This window comes from Homalodisca vitripennis, chromosome 4 (genome assembly GCF_021130785.1).
Source record: "Homalodisca vitripennis isolate AUS2020 chromosome 4, UT_GWSS_2.1, whole genome shotgun sequence".
Taxonomy (NCBI): Eukaryota; Metazoa; Arthropoda; class Insecta; order Hemiptera; family Cicadellidae; genus Homalodisca; species Homalodisca vitripennis.
The window spans coordinates 172,394,263-172,412,044 of record NC_060210.1 but is presented as its reverse complement, the minus strand read 5'-3'; the positions used below and the strand labels follow the sequence as shown (position 1 = coordinate 172,412,044).

General features: G+C 35.2%; 1 pseudogene; it reads left to right on the top strand.

Moving 5' to 3' along the window:
- The window catches only part of LOC124360644, a 36,378-nt pseudogene extending 18,946 nt beyond the window's left edge, over window positions 1-17,432 (top strand).
- The last annotated feature ends 350 nt before the right edge of the window (window positions 17,433-17,782 follow it).

Below are 17,782 nucleotides of genomic sequence, written 5' to 3'. Positions count from 1 at the left end.
TGACCGGTGCAGACTTTTATCCCAAGCGTTGTACCGACTAAACCATAGGTCGTAGATCAAATCTGAGGTCACAATTGAAAAACAAAATTAAATTTCCGACAAGAAAGTTCCAGTCACTTTTTGTCGTATCTCTAACGGTTAAGCCGTAAAATTGCTCTTTAAATCAAAACTTTGGTTAAAATTAGTAAAACGACTGACTAGTATAACGTCTACTGAGCACATCGTGAATTGGCTGAGCGTTAGCGAAGGTTACATTAAACACCCCTGGAATTTCCTTGTATGACCATACAATCTCCTGAGTAAATTAAACCCCCCGATGTGTTAACCACCCTGGTAACATTAACCCCCCCCTAGGGAATTTTCCTGGCATGACCTCATGTCCGAATTTCTAACAATCACCAAATCTCTTAACCCCCCTTGGGAAGTTCCTGGTATAACCAGATAACCCCCTGATGTCCTTAACCCCCAGTAACATTAAACCCCCCCAGGGAATTTCCTGGCATGACCTCATGTCCGAATTTTAACAATCACCAAATCTTTTTTTATCCCCGAATTTGCAAGCGTGAATTTAACCGCTCATCCCCGAATTTGCAAGCGTACATCAAGGGGGCCTGGGGGCGTAGCCCCCAGCGAGCCGAAGGCGAGTCCTATATATATACAGCCGCATGTGTAACTCACTCACTCACTGACATATAATCATACTAATTCTAACATAGTTCCAGAAGTGCTGGAAACGTGAAATTTTGCACGCACGTCGCAAGTATCTTCAAACCACTGGGAAAAGTCTGAAACCCGGATTTTTTTACTTTTGAACCCCTCAAAAAAAATTCCCGAACGGACCCATGTTTTTGCCCTTGCAGGCTTCCCTTTGAAGCCCGATAGCGGGTGAACCGTTCGAGCTAGCTTCAAATCTGACGGAAAATTCATGGTCAGGAATGAAGTGATCTACAAAAAAGGTCCAGTGACTTTTTGCTATATCTCCATCGGTTTGGCCGCAAAACGAGATTGGATTAAAATATTTAGAAATTTTCGCCCAAAAATTTTCCTTTCGGGCTCGATAGCGGCTAAACGGTTTCGTCGTAGCTCAAAACAAATTTTCAATGGGATTTAGCAAATTGCGTGATCTACAAAAAAGGTTAAAATAACATTTTGCCCTATCATCAACGGTTTTGGCCGCATTACGCGTTTTAAAGTATCGATTTTTTTTAGTTTTACGTGAAATATTGTTTTCTGGGCTCTATTTCAGACAAAATCTTAGTTTCTAGGCGAGAATAAAAAAATTTGATTTTAATACAAAATAATGCGATTTACACAAAAGTTTCAGTGACTTTTTTACTCTATCTTCTCCATGGTTTTAGCCGTAAAACGTGAATTATGTCGAAAATTTCACTTAAAAAACTTACATTTCGGGCTCGATAGTGGCCGAAACCGTTGGCCGTAGCCTAAATGTAAAACTTTTTATAACTAGCTATTGATAAAATCAACAAAAAAGGTCCAGTAGCTTTCTGTCGTTTATCTTTTCCGTAAGCCTGGTAAATGCTCTAAAAGGCAAATTCTTTGTCGTCAATTTTAGGGTTTTTAAATCTTGCAACTATAATTAGTTGCGATTCGTGCTGGTTTCCAGATTGACCTTGTATTACTACGTTACCGAGTGACTAAAACCCCCCTCCACGTCGGGAGTTGGCTGAGCGTTAGTGAAGCTTCAATAGTAATAGGGACAGAGTGTTTTTTTATTATGTTCACAGACACAACACCCTCAAAAAAATAGGCCGAACTGTGTAATTAACCCCCGCTAACACCCCCCCCGGGGGATTTTCCTGGTATGACCAGATAACCTCCTGAATAAATTAAACCCCCTGATGTGTTTAACCGCCCCCCCCCCCCCAGGGAATTTCCTGGCTTGGACTAGATAATCTCCTGACCAGTGCAGACTTTTATTCCCGAGCTCATTCCTGGCTAAACCAAAGGTCGCAGCTAAAATCTGACGACGGAATCGAAAGATAAAATTAAATTTTCCGACAAGAAAGGTCCAGTCACTTTTTTTTCACGTATCTCTGACGGTTAAGCCGCAAAACGACCTCAAAGTCAAAAGTTTGGGTAATCCGGAAAATTAAACTATGGTATACATACGTCCTCTAACTTTGGTTAAAACCAAATTCTTCTTGTCTCCAAATTTCACGAACACATAACTTAACTCTTCTACCACATCAATTGATTAATATTATACACCACACATCTTTTGGCTGAGCGTTAGCGAAGCATTACGACCCGTAAGATTCTCGAGAACGGATACATAAAATTTGGAAACTTCACGTCTGAATTTAACCAATCACCGAACTACGCTTATCCCCGAATTTAGCCAACACCCAAATGGGGGCCTGGGGGCGTAGCCCCCAGCGAGCCGAAGGCGAGTCTAAATACTTATACAGCCGCATGTGTAACTCACTCACTGACTGATGGATAGATACAAATTCTAACATACATCTAGAAGTGCTGGAAACTTGAAAATTTGGCATGCAGGTACCTTTTGCAATATAACCCGGAGGAAAAGTCTGAAAACCGAGTTTTTTACTTCTAAACCCCTAAAAAAAATTCGAGAAAATTTGCACAATATTCACCCTTGCAGGCCTTTTTTGTAAGCCCGATAGCGGGCGAACCGTTCGAGCTAGCTCAGATCTGACGAAAAATCCATAGTCAGGAATGAAGTGAACTACAAAAAAGGTCCAGTGACTTTTTGCCCTATCTCTATTGGTTTGGCCGAAAAACGTGATTATGTGCAATTTTTTTGTAATATTTACGTGCAAAGTTTGTTTTTGAGGTCGATAGCGGCGAAACCATTGGTCGGAGGGCAAAATAAAAACGAAGGTTAGATATAGGAAATGAAGTGACCTACATAAAAGGTCTTGTGACTTTTTACTCTATCTCCATTAGTTTGGCCGCAAAATGCGATTAAGTTAAAAGATTTGGAAATTTTCGCCTATAAATTTACATTCCCCGGCTTGATAGCGGCTAAACGGTTGGTCGTAGCTAAAAAAAAATTTTCAGCAGGATTTAGCAAATAATGTGATCTACAAAAAAGGCTCAGTAACATTTTGCCCTATCCTCAACGGTTTGGCTGCATAACGCGTTTTAAAGTATTGATGTTTTAAGTTTACTTGACTTGATATTTTGTTTTATGGCCTTTATTGTGGTCGAACCCTTAACTATAGTACATAATGAAAATTTGATTTTAATGCAAAATTAGGCGTTCTACAAAAAAGGTCTAATGAGCTTTTTGCTCCACCTCCATCGGTTTGGTAAATAAATGGCAAAATTTTGTAATTTTGACGTGAAAATTTTGTTACTGGAGTCCATAGTGGTTGGCCCGATTGTGCTAGCTTAAATATCAAAACATTTATAAATAGCTATCGGTAGGTTCTGAAAAAAGGTTAATTGGCTGACAAGGCTCCAAGAGGCCCAAATGTGGGATAACCCCCGGTAACATTAAATCCCCCTCCCGGAATTTCCTGGTATGACCAGATAACCCCCTGAGTAAATTAAACCCCCGGAAATTTCAAGAAAAGTGCCAAGTGCAGTCTTTTGTCCTAAGCTCTGTACTGCCTAAATTATAGGTCATAGCTTAAATCTGATGGCATAATCGAAAGAGAAAATTAAATTTTCGATAAGAAAGGTCCAGTCACTTTTTCTCTCGTAATCTCTAACGGTTATCTAAATACTTATACAGCCGCATGTGTAACTCCACTCACTGACTGATGGATAGATACAAATTCTAACATACATCTAGAAGTGCTGGAAACTTGAAATTTGGCATGCAGGTACCTTTTGCAATATAACCCGGAGGAAAAGTCTGAAAACCGGAGTTTTTTACTTCTAAACCCCTAAAAAAAATTCGAGAAAATTTGCACAATATTCACCCTTTGCAGGCCTTTTTTGTAAGCCCGATAGCGGGCGAACCGTTCGAGCTAGCTCAGATCTGACGAAAAATCCATAGTCAGGAATGAAGTGAACTACAAAAAAGGTCCAGTGACTTTTTGCTCTATCTTCCATGGTTAAGCGACAAAACGCTCGAATATTTGACATTCCAGAGATTTTTTCGATAAAAATAATATTTCGAGCCCGATAGCGTGCGAACCATTGGTCGTAGCTCAAATCTGATTGACCCATCAAATTAGCAAATTGCGCGATCTACAGAAAAGGTCCAGTGACTTTTTGCCCTATCTCTATTGGTTTGGCCGAAAAACGTGATTATGTGCAATTTTTTTGTAATATTTACGTGCAAAGTTTGTTTTTTGAGGTCGATAGCGGCGAAACCATTGGTCGGAGGGCAAAATAAAACGAAGGTTAGATATAGGAAATGAAGTGACCTACATAAAAGGTCTTGTGACTTTTTTACTCTATCTCCATTAGTTTGGCCGCAAAATGCGATTAAGTTAAAAAGATTTGGAAATTTTCGCCTATAAATTTACATTCCCGGCTTGATAGCGGCTAAACGGTTGGTCGTAGCTAAAAAAAAATTTTCAGCAGATTTAGCAAATAATGTGATCTACAAAAAAGGCTCAGTAACATTTTGCCCTATCCTCAACGGTTTGGCTGCATAACGCGTTTTAAAGTATTGATGTTTTAAGTTTTACTTGATATTTTGTTTTATGGCCTTTATTGTGGTCGAACCCTTAACTATAGTACATAATGAAAATTTGATTTTAATGCAAAATTAGGCGTTCTACAAAAAAGGTCTAATGAGCTTTTGCTCCACCTCCATCGGTTTGGTAATAAATGGCAATATTTTGTAATTTTGACGTGAAAATTTTGTTACTGGAGTCCATAGTGGTTGGCCCGATTGTGCTAGCTTAAATATCAAAACATTTATAAATAGCTATCGGTAGGTTCTGAAAAAAGGTTAATTGGCTGACAAGGCTCCAAGAGGCCCAAATGTGGGATAACCCCCGGTAACATTAAATCCCCCTCCCGGAATTTCCTGGTATGACCAGATAACCCCCTGAGTAAATTAAAACCCCCGGAAATTTCAAGAAAAGTGCCAAGTGCAGTCTTTTGTCCTAAAGCTCTGTACTGCCTAAATTATAGGTCATAGCTTAAATCTGATGGCATAATCGAAAGAGAAATTAAATTTTCGATAAGAAAGGTCCATCACTTTTTCTCGTATCTCTAACGGTTTATCTAAATACTTATACAGCCGCATGTGTAACTCACTCACTGACTGATGGATAGATACAAATTCTAACATACATCTAGAAGTGCTGGAAACTTGAAATTTGGCATGCAGGTACCTTTTGCAATATAACCCGGAGGAAAAGTCTGAAAACCGGAAGTTTTTTACTTCTAAACCTAAAAAAAATTCGAGAAAATTTGCACAATATTCACCCTTGCAGGCCTTTTTGTTAAGCCCGATAGCGGGCGAACCGTTCGAGCTAGCTCAGATCTGACGAAAAATCCATAGTCAGGAATGAAGTGAACTACAAAAAAGGTCCAGTGACTTTTTGCTCTATCTTCCATGGTTTAAGCGACAAAACGCTCGAATATTTGACATTCCAGAGATTTTTTTCGATAAAAATAATATTTCGAGCCCGATAGCGTGCGAACCATTGGTCGTAGCTCAAATCTGATTGACCCATCAAATTAGCAAATTGCGCGATCTACAGAAAAGGTCCAGTGACTTTTTGCCCTATCTCTATTGGTTTGGCCGAAAAACGTGATTATGTGCAATTTTTTTTGTAATATTTACGTGCAAAGTTTGTTTTTGAGGTCGATAGCGGCGAAACCATTGGTCGGAGGGCAAAAAATAAAACGAAGGTTAGATATAGGAAATGAAGTGACCTACATAAAAGGTTCTTGTGACTTTTTTACTCTATCTCCATTAGTTTGGCCGCAAAATGCGATTAAGTTAAAAAGATTTGGAAATTTTCGCCTATAAATTTACATTCCCGGCTTGAATAGCGGCTAAACGGTTGGTCGTAGCTAAAAAAAAATTTTCAGCAGGATTTAGCAAATAATGTGATCTACAAAAAAGGCTCAGTAACATTTTGCCCTATCCTCAACGGTTTGGCTGCATAACGCGTTTTAAAGTATTGATGTTTTAAGTTTTACTTGATATTTTGTTTTTAATGGCCTTTATTGTGGTCGAACCCTTAACTATAGTACATAATGAAAATTTGATTTTAATGCAAAATTAGGCGTTCTACAAAAAAGGTCTAATGAGCTTTTGCTCCACCTCCATCGGTTTGGTAATAAATGGCAATATTTTGTAATTTTGACGTGAAAATTTTGTTTACTGGAGTCCATAGTGGTTGGCCCGATTGTGCTAGCTTAAATATCAAAACATTTATAAATAGCTATCGGTAGGTTCTGAAAAAAGGTTAATTGGCTGACAAGGCTCCAAGAGGCCCAAATGTGGGATAACCCCCGTAACATTAAATCCCCCTACCGGAATTTCCTGGTATGACCAATAACCCCCTGAGTAAATTAAACCCCCGGAAAATTTCAAGAAAAGTGCCAAGTGCAGTCTTTTGGTCCTAAGCTTGTACTGCCTAAATTATATAGGTCATAGCTTAAATCTGATGGCATAATCGAAAGAACGTGAAAATTAAATTTTCGACAAGAAATGTGCAGTCACTTTTTCTTGTATCTCTTACGGTTTAGCTGCAAAATGCTCTTAAAGTCAAAACTTTGGTTAAAATCTGGAAAATTCGAGAAAATGGGTCTTCTTTAAACCCTAAGATCCCTAATCTGATGCTCAGAACATAAACTTTCCCCGAATCCATTAACGAGTTGAATACACCCCACATTAGATATTGGTTGAACGTTAGCTAAGCGTCAATAGTAGATAGGGATAAAGTGAATTTTTATTATGTTTACAGACAACAACACCTTCTAAAATAGGCCCATGTGTCATTAACCCCCGTAACATTAGCCCCCCCCCCCCCCCGAAATTTTCTAGTATGACCAATAACCTCAGAATAAACTAAACCTCCTGATGTCTTAACCCCCGGTAACATTAAACCCCTTAAACCCCCTCCCACGGAATTTTCCATTAATTACTAGATAAACTCCTGAGTAAATGAAACACCCTGAGATGTCTTAACCCCACGGTAACATTAACCCCCGCGGAAATTTTCTGCTATGACCCAGATAATCTCTTGAGTATCTTAAACCCCCTGATTTCTTAACCCCCGGCAATTCCTGGCATGAATAGATAAACTAATCAGTAAATTAAACCCCCTGATGTCCTAAACCACGGTAAGATTAACCCCCGCGGAATTTTCTGCTATGACCACATAATCTCTGAGTAACTTAAACCCCCTGATTTCTTTAACCCCCGGTAATATTAACCCCCCGGCAATTTCCTGGCATGACTAAATAATCTCCTGATGTTATTAAACCAACTGTTTAACTTAAAATACAGCCTTAAGGTCGTTTTTTATTATGTTTAATACTAAACAATTGAAGATCATCATGGGGGCCTGGGGGCGTAGACCCCAGCGAGCCGAAGGCGAGTCTAATATATATACAGCCGCATGTGAAACTGACTGACTGACTCACTCACTGATATATAGATACAAATTCTAACATAGTTCTAGAAGTGCTGGAAACTTGAAATTTGGCACGCAGGTACCTTTCACAATATGACCCGGAGGAAAAGTCTGAAAACCTGACTTTTTTACTTTTAAACCCCTCAAAAAAATTCGAGAAAATTAATGCATTTTTCACCCTTGCAGGCCTTTTTTGTAAGCCCGATAGCGGGCGAACCGTTAGAGCTAGCTCGGATCTGACGAAAAATTCATGGTCAGGAATGGAGTGAACTACAAAAAAAGTCCAGTGACTTTTTGCTCTATCTTCCATGGTTAAGCGACAAAACGCTCGAACATTTGACATTCCAGAGATTTTTTCGATAAAAATAATGTTTCGAGCCCGATAGCGGCCGTACCGTTGGTCGTAGCTCAAATCTGATTGACCCATCAAATTAGCAAATTGCGCGATCTACAGAAAAGGTCCAGTGACTTTTTGCTCTACATCCAGTGGTTCGGCCGAAAACGTGATTATGTGCTATTTTTTTGTAATTTTTACGCGAATTTTTTGTTTTCGGGCTCGATAGCGGCGAAACCATTCGTCTGAGGTCGAAATAAGACGAACGTTGGAGTTAGGAAATGAGGTGATCTACAAAAATGTCCCAGTAACTCTTTACTCTATCTCCATTGGTTTGGCCGCAAAACGTGATTAAGTGAAAGTATTTGGAAATTTTCGCCTAAAAATTTACCTTTCGGGCTCGATAGCGGCTAAACTGTTGGTCGTAGCTCAAAACAAATTTTTAATAGGATTTATGAAATTGCGTGATCTACAAATAATGTTCAGTAACATTTTGCCCTATCCTCAACGGTTTGGCCGCATAACGCGTTTTAAGTGTTGATTTTTTAAGTTTTACGTGATATTTTTAAACTGCCCAGTGCAGTCTTTTGTCCTAAGCTCTGTACTGCCTAAATTATAGGTCGTAGCTTAAATCTGATGGCATAATCGAATCGAGAAAATTAAATTTCCGACAAGAAAGGTCCAGTCACTTTTTCACGTATCTCTAACGGTTAAGCCGCAAAACGCCCTCAAAGTCAAAAGTTTGGGTAAATCCGGAAAATTAAACTATGGTATACATACGTCCTCTGACTTCGAGCCCGAAAACAAAAGTTTCACGTAAAAATTACAAAACAATTGCACATAATCACGTTTTTCGGCCGAACCACTGGAGATAGAGCAAAAAGTTACTGGACCTTTTCTGTAGATTGCGCAATTTGCTAATCTTACGACCCGTAAGATTCTCGAGAACGGATACATAAAATTTGGAAACTTCACGTCTGAATTTAACCAATCACCGAACTACGCTTATCCCCGAATTTAGCCAACACCCAAATGGGGGCCTGGGGGCGTAGCCCCCAGCGAGCCGAAGGCGAGTATATATATATATATAAAAATATATATATATATATATAGCATTTTCATCCAATACTGAACAATGTCTAAATATTCAAGAATCTAGGTCTTTGTAAAGTTGGTTTAAAATTGATTGTAAGATCTGTACTTAACCTTTTTAATGCCAGAGCATAATAAAAAAAAGTTTTCCGAAAAATGCCAGAAATTTCTCTCAAGGTACTGCTAAAAATGCCAAGCCTATTTAATGGATTTCGCAACATTTAACTAAATCATCCATAACTAAAAATAGTTTTAGATTGGCTCCTCAAAAATACATTTAGAGATAAATTGTTTAATTAAAACATATCAAATGTGCATATATTTCTAATTTATTATATATAAAAAGCAGACAAATGGTATTTACTAAAAAATATTTTAACATTTTTATAGTTTTGTATGCACTTGAAAACAATATTTCCTCAAAACAACTGATACTATTATGTACAATAACTAAAATCTACACATACACAAATAATTATTTTACTATCCACAAAACTGTAAAGATAACACTCCTTTTTGTGTAGTGTTTTAAATTTGTCTTGTAAGCCTAATTTTAACTCATGAGATTCCTAAACACATTTGATAAATTACTCAGGTTATCACCGAGTTCTGAGTAAGTGAACACATGAATTAAAAATAAAAAGTTATTTGTGAATAAAACTAAAGTATAGTGTAAAATAATTAACAAATATTATATTTAAATGTAATTTAATTTTAACAATTAAAAAGAGTATCTATGTACAGTATAGATTTTTTAAGTTTTGCATGAGATATAGCATTTTGAAAAGAATTACTCCACTATAAAACATAATATCAATTGAAACAGAAAATTAAACTAAATGCAAACATAAACAGTTTTTATTAATATTTTTAAAACTGTTAAAGTTGTTTTTTTTTTAGAAAGCTATATTTTCACTTTTGTGTTTTACACCCAATTTTGAACTTTACATTTAATCAATCTTCAAAATCGCTATAAATATTTTAAATTCTAATTGTATAAATACCAACAAATTTATAAAACGTTTTATAAATTATCGCAGTAGTACTTTACTGTAAACATTCGTATATATTGATGCCGGCATTGTTTTTCTCAACGTTGTATATACGGACATTGGAATTTCTGTTTACTTTTACAAACATCTGTATATATAAAGGTTGGCACTAAAAGGATTAACACACAGACAAGAAAGTGAATTAATAAAATGCTTTATGTTGTATCCAATTTTTTTTCTTTAACAATTTAAACTTTTTCAGAACAAAATTGTTTTCTCCACATTTTACAAAATTTTATGTTATAAATTTTTTTTATATACAGAATCAGAGAACAAGCTCAAGAAGTATTATTATTTCTTCTTATAAAAGAAATTAAATTGTGTTAGAAAATTAGAAATTAAATTTTTCGGAATATTATCAAAGGTATGACAATTAAGGTTTGGTTATCCAGTATGTGCTAAACCCATAGTCCAAGGTTTTGAAATTAAGTTTTAAATATGTAATATTTTTAAGCAAAAATAACAACACAAAAAAGGCATATTTTTCTTCAGGAAAATGTTAATCCATGACATTGGGCATATTGCTTGAAGATGATGATGTTTTTATTGATAAACTTTTGAGTCTATTTAAACTTTTGCTCAAACATTGCTAAATTACATATTAGATAACTTAACCCTCTGTCTATTAGACGACTAGTGACTAGTCACTAAAAAACTTTCTCCAAAGTTGATCTTTGGTCGTCTGTTTGATGTTACAGTTATCTATTTATCAAACTTTTGCTATTGTAAATTAAAGTTAAATTGGACAAATATTATACCAAATGAATTGCGATGTTTCACTGATTAATTTGATATATAGTTTATTAAATAATAATTCGTAAAGAGTACGCACCAAAATTATAAGGTTGCAATACAAATGTGAGTTTGTTGTGTCTGGTCACGCACTTTGAGAGAGCGTGAAAAAACAGACTTTCTCCCTATACTTTTGCCACGGGAAACTTCATTTAAGAATGAGTGGCTACATCACTGCGTTCAGAATTTCTTTCTCAATAAGATCATCTGCTTCAAACATCTGTTCATTGATATATGTTTCGAAGAAAGACCTTCGGCCCAACCATTGTTTGCAACATTTCTGTAATGTTAGACAACTAGTTTCAGTAGTCACTAGTATTTTGTTGCTTGTCGTAATATTATTAAAGTTGTGTTAGAATCAGACAACATCAAACTTTTCCTTGTAAAATTTTCCATCAAGTGGTATAATTATCCTTAAGGAATAAGTAAATTATAAGTGTTTATTTTGTTATCAAACTTTATAATTTCAAGAGGACTGTAGCCTCCATATTGATGCTCCGGTATTACTCATTGTGTATTTTAAACTTTTATTTATGAATTCTAAGCTTGTACATATGAACTATACCGTGATCAATGGTTTATTTGTGATTCATTTATTGTATAATAATTTAGTAACATTTAGAAGTCTTTAGGCTAAATTGTGATATAAAAGTTGTTATACCTAGGCCTACGCCTAGATTACAAATAATGCTTATTTCTCTTTTTCTCACCACTTTATTGTTTTATTTCATTTTTTTATTTTATTTTATTTTTTATTTCAGTTTATAAAGTTACTTACTATGAGTGACCTAGTAAGTAAATAAGTAAGGTGAACTTTGATAATTATTATTAAACAATGAGTTTTTATTATAATAAATTCACTTCCTTTATACATTGTCTGACGGTATTTTGTGTGTTTTTTACAACTTTTATTTCTTGAAAAAAATTTAAATTTTCAGAATTTTAATTTTCTACAACATAGAAAAGGTTTCAAAGTATAATAAGCATACAGAAAATATAGTAATGTTAGGATGTGAATATGTCATTTTTTGTATAAACACAACATTTTACTAATTTGTAACCATTTCGTAATATATTGTAGACCTGTGAAAGAACCTCGATAAGAGAGACATCTTGTGCTGCTTGAACACTAATTTCCATCTATCTATCTACATTGGACTTTTCTGAAGCCACCAAACCAATTGCTTTCATGAAAACGAAATCAAAATCTTGTTAAATTGTGTAATTTTTATAGAATAAGCATTAAAATTATTTTACTTATCTGTATAATAACCTATAACATACAATTATATATTTTAAATTACATGATCATACTAAAAGAGTATTAAAATACATTTTTATTTTCAAACAATTATATGTTTCTTTCTAAAACGTATATCCCAAACCATTTTTTCACTGGATATCACGTATATCACTCGATTTTTTCAATTGCATCTTTTATACATGTTTTATGACGTACAAAAAAATGATAGTGTATAAATCTTTTTCCATCTCATCACTTATGTACCTCATCATTACCGCTTGTAAACTGATAAATACGGCTCAGCTGTCGGTCAACTTTCCGCTATTATTGTGCGAAAACTGTTTAAGTTATAAAAAACATAACTTGCACCAGTCAAATCCCTCTACTCATAAATATCAATTCATTCTATATAGTTTATATTAGTAATATCACTCGTTGTCTGCTGATATCGATCTAAATGCTCTATGGCATACAGCTGACAGACTATGCAGCTGGTGACGCGCTGAACGGCCTTGACGATCTTTGTTCCTAGGTTATTATGTGGGCTAATTGTTTATATTTATTGTTATGTTGTGAAATGGGCGATTCTCGTTGTTCAAAGGATATACGTGAACTATTGGATGATGAAAATATTAGTTCTAATGAAGAAAGTGTTGTATCGGCAAATGAAGTGCATGATGATATTTTTGTCAGATTGGTTGTCAGCTAGTTTAGATGGTTATAAACCTGTGGAATGTTAGTTGGGTTGTGAACAAATTGATAATGACAGTGACTGATATTCCATCAGTATCTGATATTCCTCTTGCCCAAAGAATTCATCAAACACCAATATGGATGCGTACTGCCAAAATGAATGTAGTACATACATTACAGTTTTATCAAAAAACTTTTTTATATTGTAAATAAGTAAGTGTATATATGTTATAATCCTTTTGTTGATTACAAAACTGTGTATATTGTGTACATTTACAGTATCTTACTATTTCATGTAAAAGTTACATGGTGTGAAACTTAGAAAACAAAAAATTTACAATTCACATTTTTTAATTTATGAACAAAATTAAAAAACAATACACTAGTAAGTGCATATTTTTATTATTTCAAAACTTTCTCTGATTATTAACAAAAAAATGTATATATTACACTTATTACTTAACATTAAGCACATGTTTTTAAAAAATATCAGAAAAATATGCTTTGCAAAGACAAAAACCAGTGTATCATTCTGGGAGTTTCTTACTATCAGTCAGAGATGTGTGTTAGTTTTTTTCAAACCTGTAACTATATATATATATATATATATAATTTCAATTAACATTGAATCGCAAAAAGTACTTGCTCCGCCGGGAGTCGAACCCGGATCTCTCACTTGCCGGGTGAATGTGCTACCATTACACCACAGAGCGCTTACTTTTTCCGATTTAATTATTTTGTATTTGGCCGTATCTGTCACATATGCGTTTTAAATAAGCAAACTAACATATGATCGGAAGACCAAATACCTGTCAAACGACTTTTATTTGCATTAAATTGTATAAATGGCAATAGCCTTATTTAATTTCAATTAACATTGAATCGCAAAAAGTACTTGCTCCGCCGGGAGTCGAACCCGGATCTCTCACTTGCCGGGTGAATGTGCTACCATTACACCACAGAGCGCTTACTTTTTCCGATTTAATTATTTTGTATTTGGCCGTATCTGTCACATATGCGTTTTAAATAAGCAAACTAACATATGATCGGAAGACCAAATACCTGTCAAACGACTTTTATTTGCATTAAATTGTATAAATGGCAATAGCCTTATTTAATTTCAATTAACATTGAATCGCAAAAAGTACTTGCTCCGCCGGGAGTCGAACCCGGATCTCTCACTTGCCGGGTGAATGTGCTACCATTACACCACAGAGCGCTTACTTTTTCCGATTTAATTATTTTGTATTTGGCCGTATCTGTCACATATGCGTTTTAAATAAGCAAACTAACATATGATCGGAAGACCAAATACCTGTCAAACGACTTTTATTTGCATTAAATTGTATAAATGGCAATAGCCTTATTTAATTTCAATTAACATTGAATCGCAAAAAGTATTTATATATATATATATATATATATATATATATATATATATAAATAAATATAAAAAATATTCTTGTTGTGTGTGTTAGTTTTTTCAGGCACATATGACTTTAATACATAGGCAATTAGTCATGAGGAAGTCATCCATGGAAGTTACTGCAGGAGCCTTAAAAAGCATTGCACATCTATGTTAATAAAGCAAAAATTTTCAAAATTCATGAAAATACAGTAGAGTCCCGGTAATCCGAGGTGAATGGGACCGAATGTACCTCGAATTGTGAAGAACTCGAATTACACGGAACACTTTGAGAAAAATTGGGTTATAATTAGAACTGAACGCAAACAAAGAAATATGCTTTTATTACAAATACCAGCATTAAGAAATTACTTACAGAGGTCTAAAGGTGCAATGTTTACTTTAAAAAACTGTCTAGAGTTTTTTGTTTCACCACACTGCAGCGTTTGCGGGCAGCCATGTCTCTCCACCGCCAAAGCAATAACGTGTCTGCCGCTGTCGCCTCTGCTTGCTGCTCTACGTAGCGCAGGGCCGCATCCAGTGCCGCGTAGCCGTCGCTGAGAGTCATTGCCGGGTCTGTCTCCTGCACACTTTCTTCTTCCTCACTCCCGTCAGCTGTCATGTAGGTGACCATCTCAACTATGGTGTCGTCTGTTGTCTTTAACTGTTCGTCCCTACTCATCCACTCTCCAATATCAGTTTGATTTGTCCCATTGCAACCAGGAAGTCTGTTTATTAAATTTATTAACGGTAGATCGTCATCTTCATCATCATTTTCAATTTTACACACTCCGATTTTCTTCCATGATTTCTGGATTGTTTCTGGTTTAATTTTGCTCCAAGCTTCAGCGATTCAATAAATTACATCCTTGATTGTGACTCTTTTCAGGAAATCTTTTACGGTTGCCTCTCCTTCAATTGTTTGAAACATTGATTGCAACAAACGGCGTCTGTACTTTTTTTCAAAGTTTCAAGTACCCCTTGGTCCATAGGCTGAATGAGGCTGGTCACGTTTGGTGGCAAAAACATCGTGCGTATGCCATCGCATTGCAGTTCCCCTTCATCTGGGTGTGATCCTGCGTTATCAAGTGTTAAGATGGCTTTAGAGGGTAGGTTGCTTTTCGTCAAAAACTTTTTTGTTTCAGGAACAAATTCACTAAAAAACCAGTTTTTAAAAATTTGTTTGTCCATCCATGCGTTTTTTTGGTTTGTATAAGTTGCTGGAAGCGTTGAAATAGACATGTTTTTAAACGCACGAGGCTTAGCAGACTTGCCAATGACAGTTAGTTTTAATTTATGGCTTCCCGACGCGTTTGAAGCGGCTAGCACAGTCAGTCTCTCTTTACTTTTTTTGTGACTCGGAGCAGCTTTTTCGTCCCGTGAAGCTAGAGATTTTGATGGCAAAGTTTTAAAATTCAAACCAGTTTCATCACAGTTGTAAATCTGATCAGGTGTTAAATTTTCACTTTTAATAAGATTTTTTAACTTTTCACAGAACTGAACAACTGCCTCGGAATCCGCCGAGAGTTTCTCCCCACAAATTTCTAACTGCCTCACGCCATAACGTTTTTTCCAACGGTCAAGCCATCCTACACTTGCCGTAAAATCTTCCTCACCTTCATTGATTTCATTGCGAAAGTACAATACCTTTTCCTGTAAAATAGGTCCGGAAATAGGACAACCTTTGTTTCTTTGTTGACAAAACCATAAAAATAGGGCCTCGCTAGTTTTTTTATACTCTGCTTTCTTCATAGACTTCCGCTCATTAGTACACTTTTCCGAGCACTTTTCTAATGCAAACTTTTCAATTTTATCGCGATTCCTTCGCCAGTCACCAACTGTCACTTCACCAAATCCGTACTCGGCAGCTAATTTTTTTAACGTTTCACCTTTATCGAGTCTTTTAAGAGTTCTAGTTTTGTTTTTATCGGTAGAAACTTTCTTTTACTTTTTGAACTCATAGTTCACTGTACAATGAACACATAAACACTTCAGAAAATACTTTTTTACTAAAACTTAATATTTAGACAAGTACTGTACGTTGTAAATAACAGACGGGTAAGCGCACTGCGATCGTAATCTAGAACAACCGTACCGCAGTCGAACGTGATGAGCAACGGACTGATTTATTTTTAGACAATACGGGGCGCGATGTTCCGTGGCCTTGACAATAGGGTGGGGGTGGGGCGGTGCAAATGAAGAGGCACTGATGAGTCAGGCTGCCGGCTTCTCCAAGTAGCCTAGCACTCAGTTTACAGACATGCGCTCGAGTGTGTTGTACAAATATATCAATATCACATTTTATTTTTTTACATGTGTTGGCTCGGATTTAACGGAACCTCGGACTATCGAGACTCGAACTATCGGGACTCTACTGTACCACTAAAAACACTTCTGGGCTATCATTATTATATCAAAATAAAAAAGTGTCAAGTACAATTTTTAAAGATTTAATTTTTTGTTATTTTAACTGTTGTGGTACTTTTTTTTATTTTTTTGGGGAGGGGTTGTGGAATTATATGCACTTTTATTATTACAGTGAATAATGATGCCAAAATATTCTCTGTCAATGTATGCATCAAAAACATGATTTTTGTTGAACACAACCTTTTTCAAGTTATTATTGACCACAAGTTTTTTGCAGGTGGATTAAACAAGATAATCTTTTAAAACTAATAGTAATAATAATTATCTTGTTGAATAAAATGGTTGGTTTTAAATTTATACTTTTGTTTCAGCTATTGACATGGAGAAGAAGGCATAAATGGATATCGATGGTTTAAGAAAACTTAGCAACCTTTCCATCTCCTGCATACTGTTGCTCTCCAACCTTTTGATACTAATCTGAAACCATTGAAGACTTATAATGTTTCCTGATCGTCGTGATTAATGATACATTCCGCCCCTTTCCGTAATCATTTTTATAACAGTTTTATATGAGTAAGGTGCTTCCATGTCATTTTTGAAATGTGACAGTTTTGTATTATCAGATAGTAAGCACCCTTTTCAGTATATTTTGTACATTTAAGTTAAAATGACCAAATTTTTGTTATTTCTATTTTTGTAATATAGGTCTAACAATAAACTTATTATCAATATTTATTATAGCTTGGTAGATAAAGTTTTTATGCTTTTTATTTCCAGGATAACGTTACAGATGATACATTTTAAGTTATTTATATTTTATAGTTTTATTTATTCTTTTAGTACTAGTCTCAAATATATAGTCAGATTTTTCTAATTATAAAAAAATAGTAATAAAAATGAATGAAACCAACGATTTGTGTTTTACTTTTATTTATTTTGTTCCCTTATCCCTCATAATATTGGAATATAGTATCACTTGTTTACATTTTCTATCCAGTCATTAAAGAATATAGTCATATTTTTTTTTCTTCACCTTTTATTTATAGAGCCATAAAAAATATAAAGTAGTCTTTAACAGTAAAATTTAGTTCTGTTTTAAACATGTGACTCTATTATTATTCTTCAAGAATATGTAAATAAAGAAATTTCTCTATTTTCTAGTATGCTACAGTAGAACTGGATTTAAAACATTCAGGCACCTTGTCTCTACCTGTGGTTTGGGCCCTGGTATTGTGGTATAGAGGTATGGAATACCCCCAA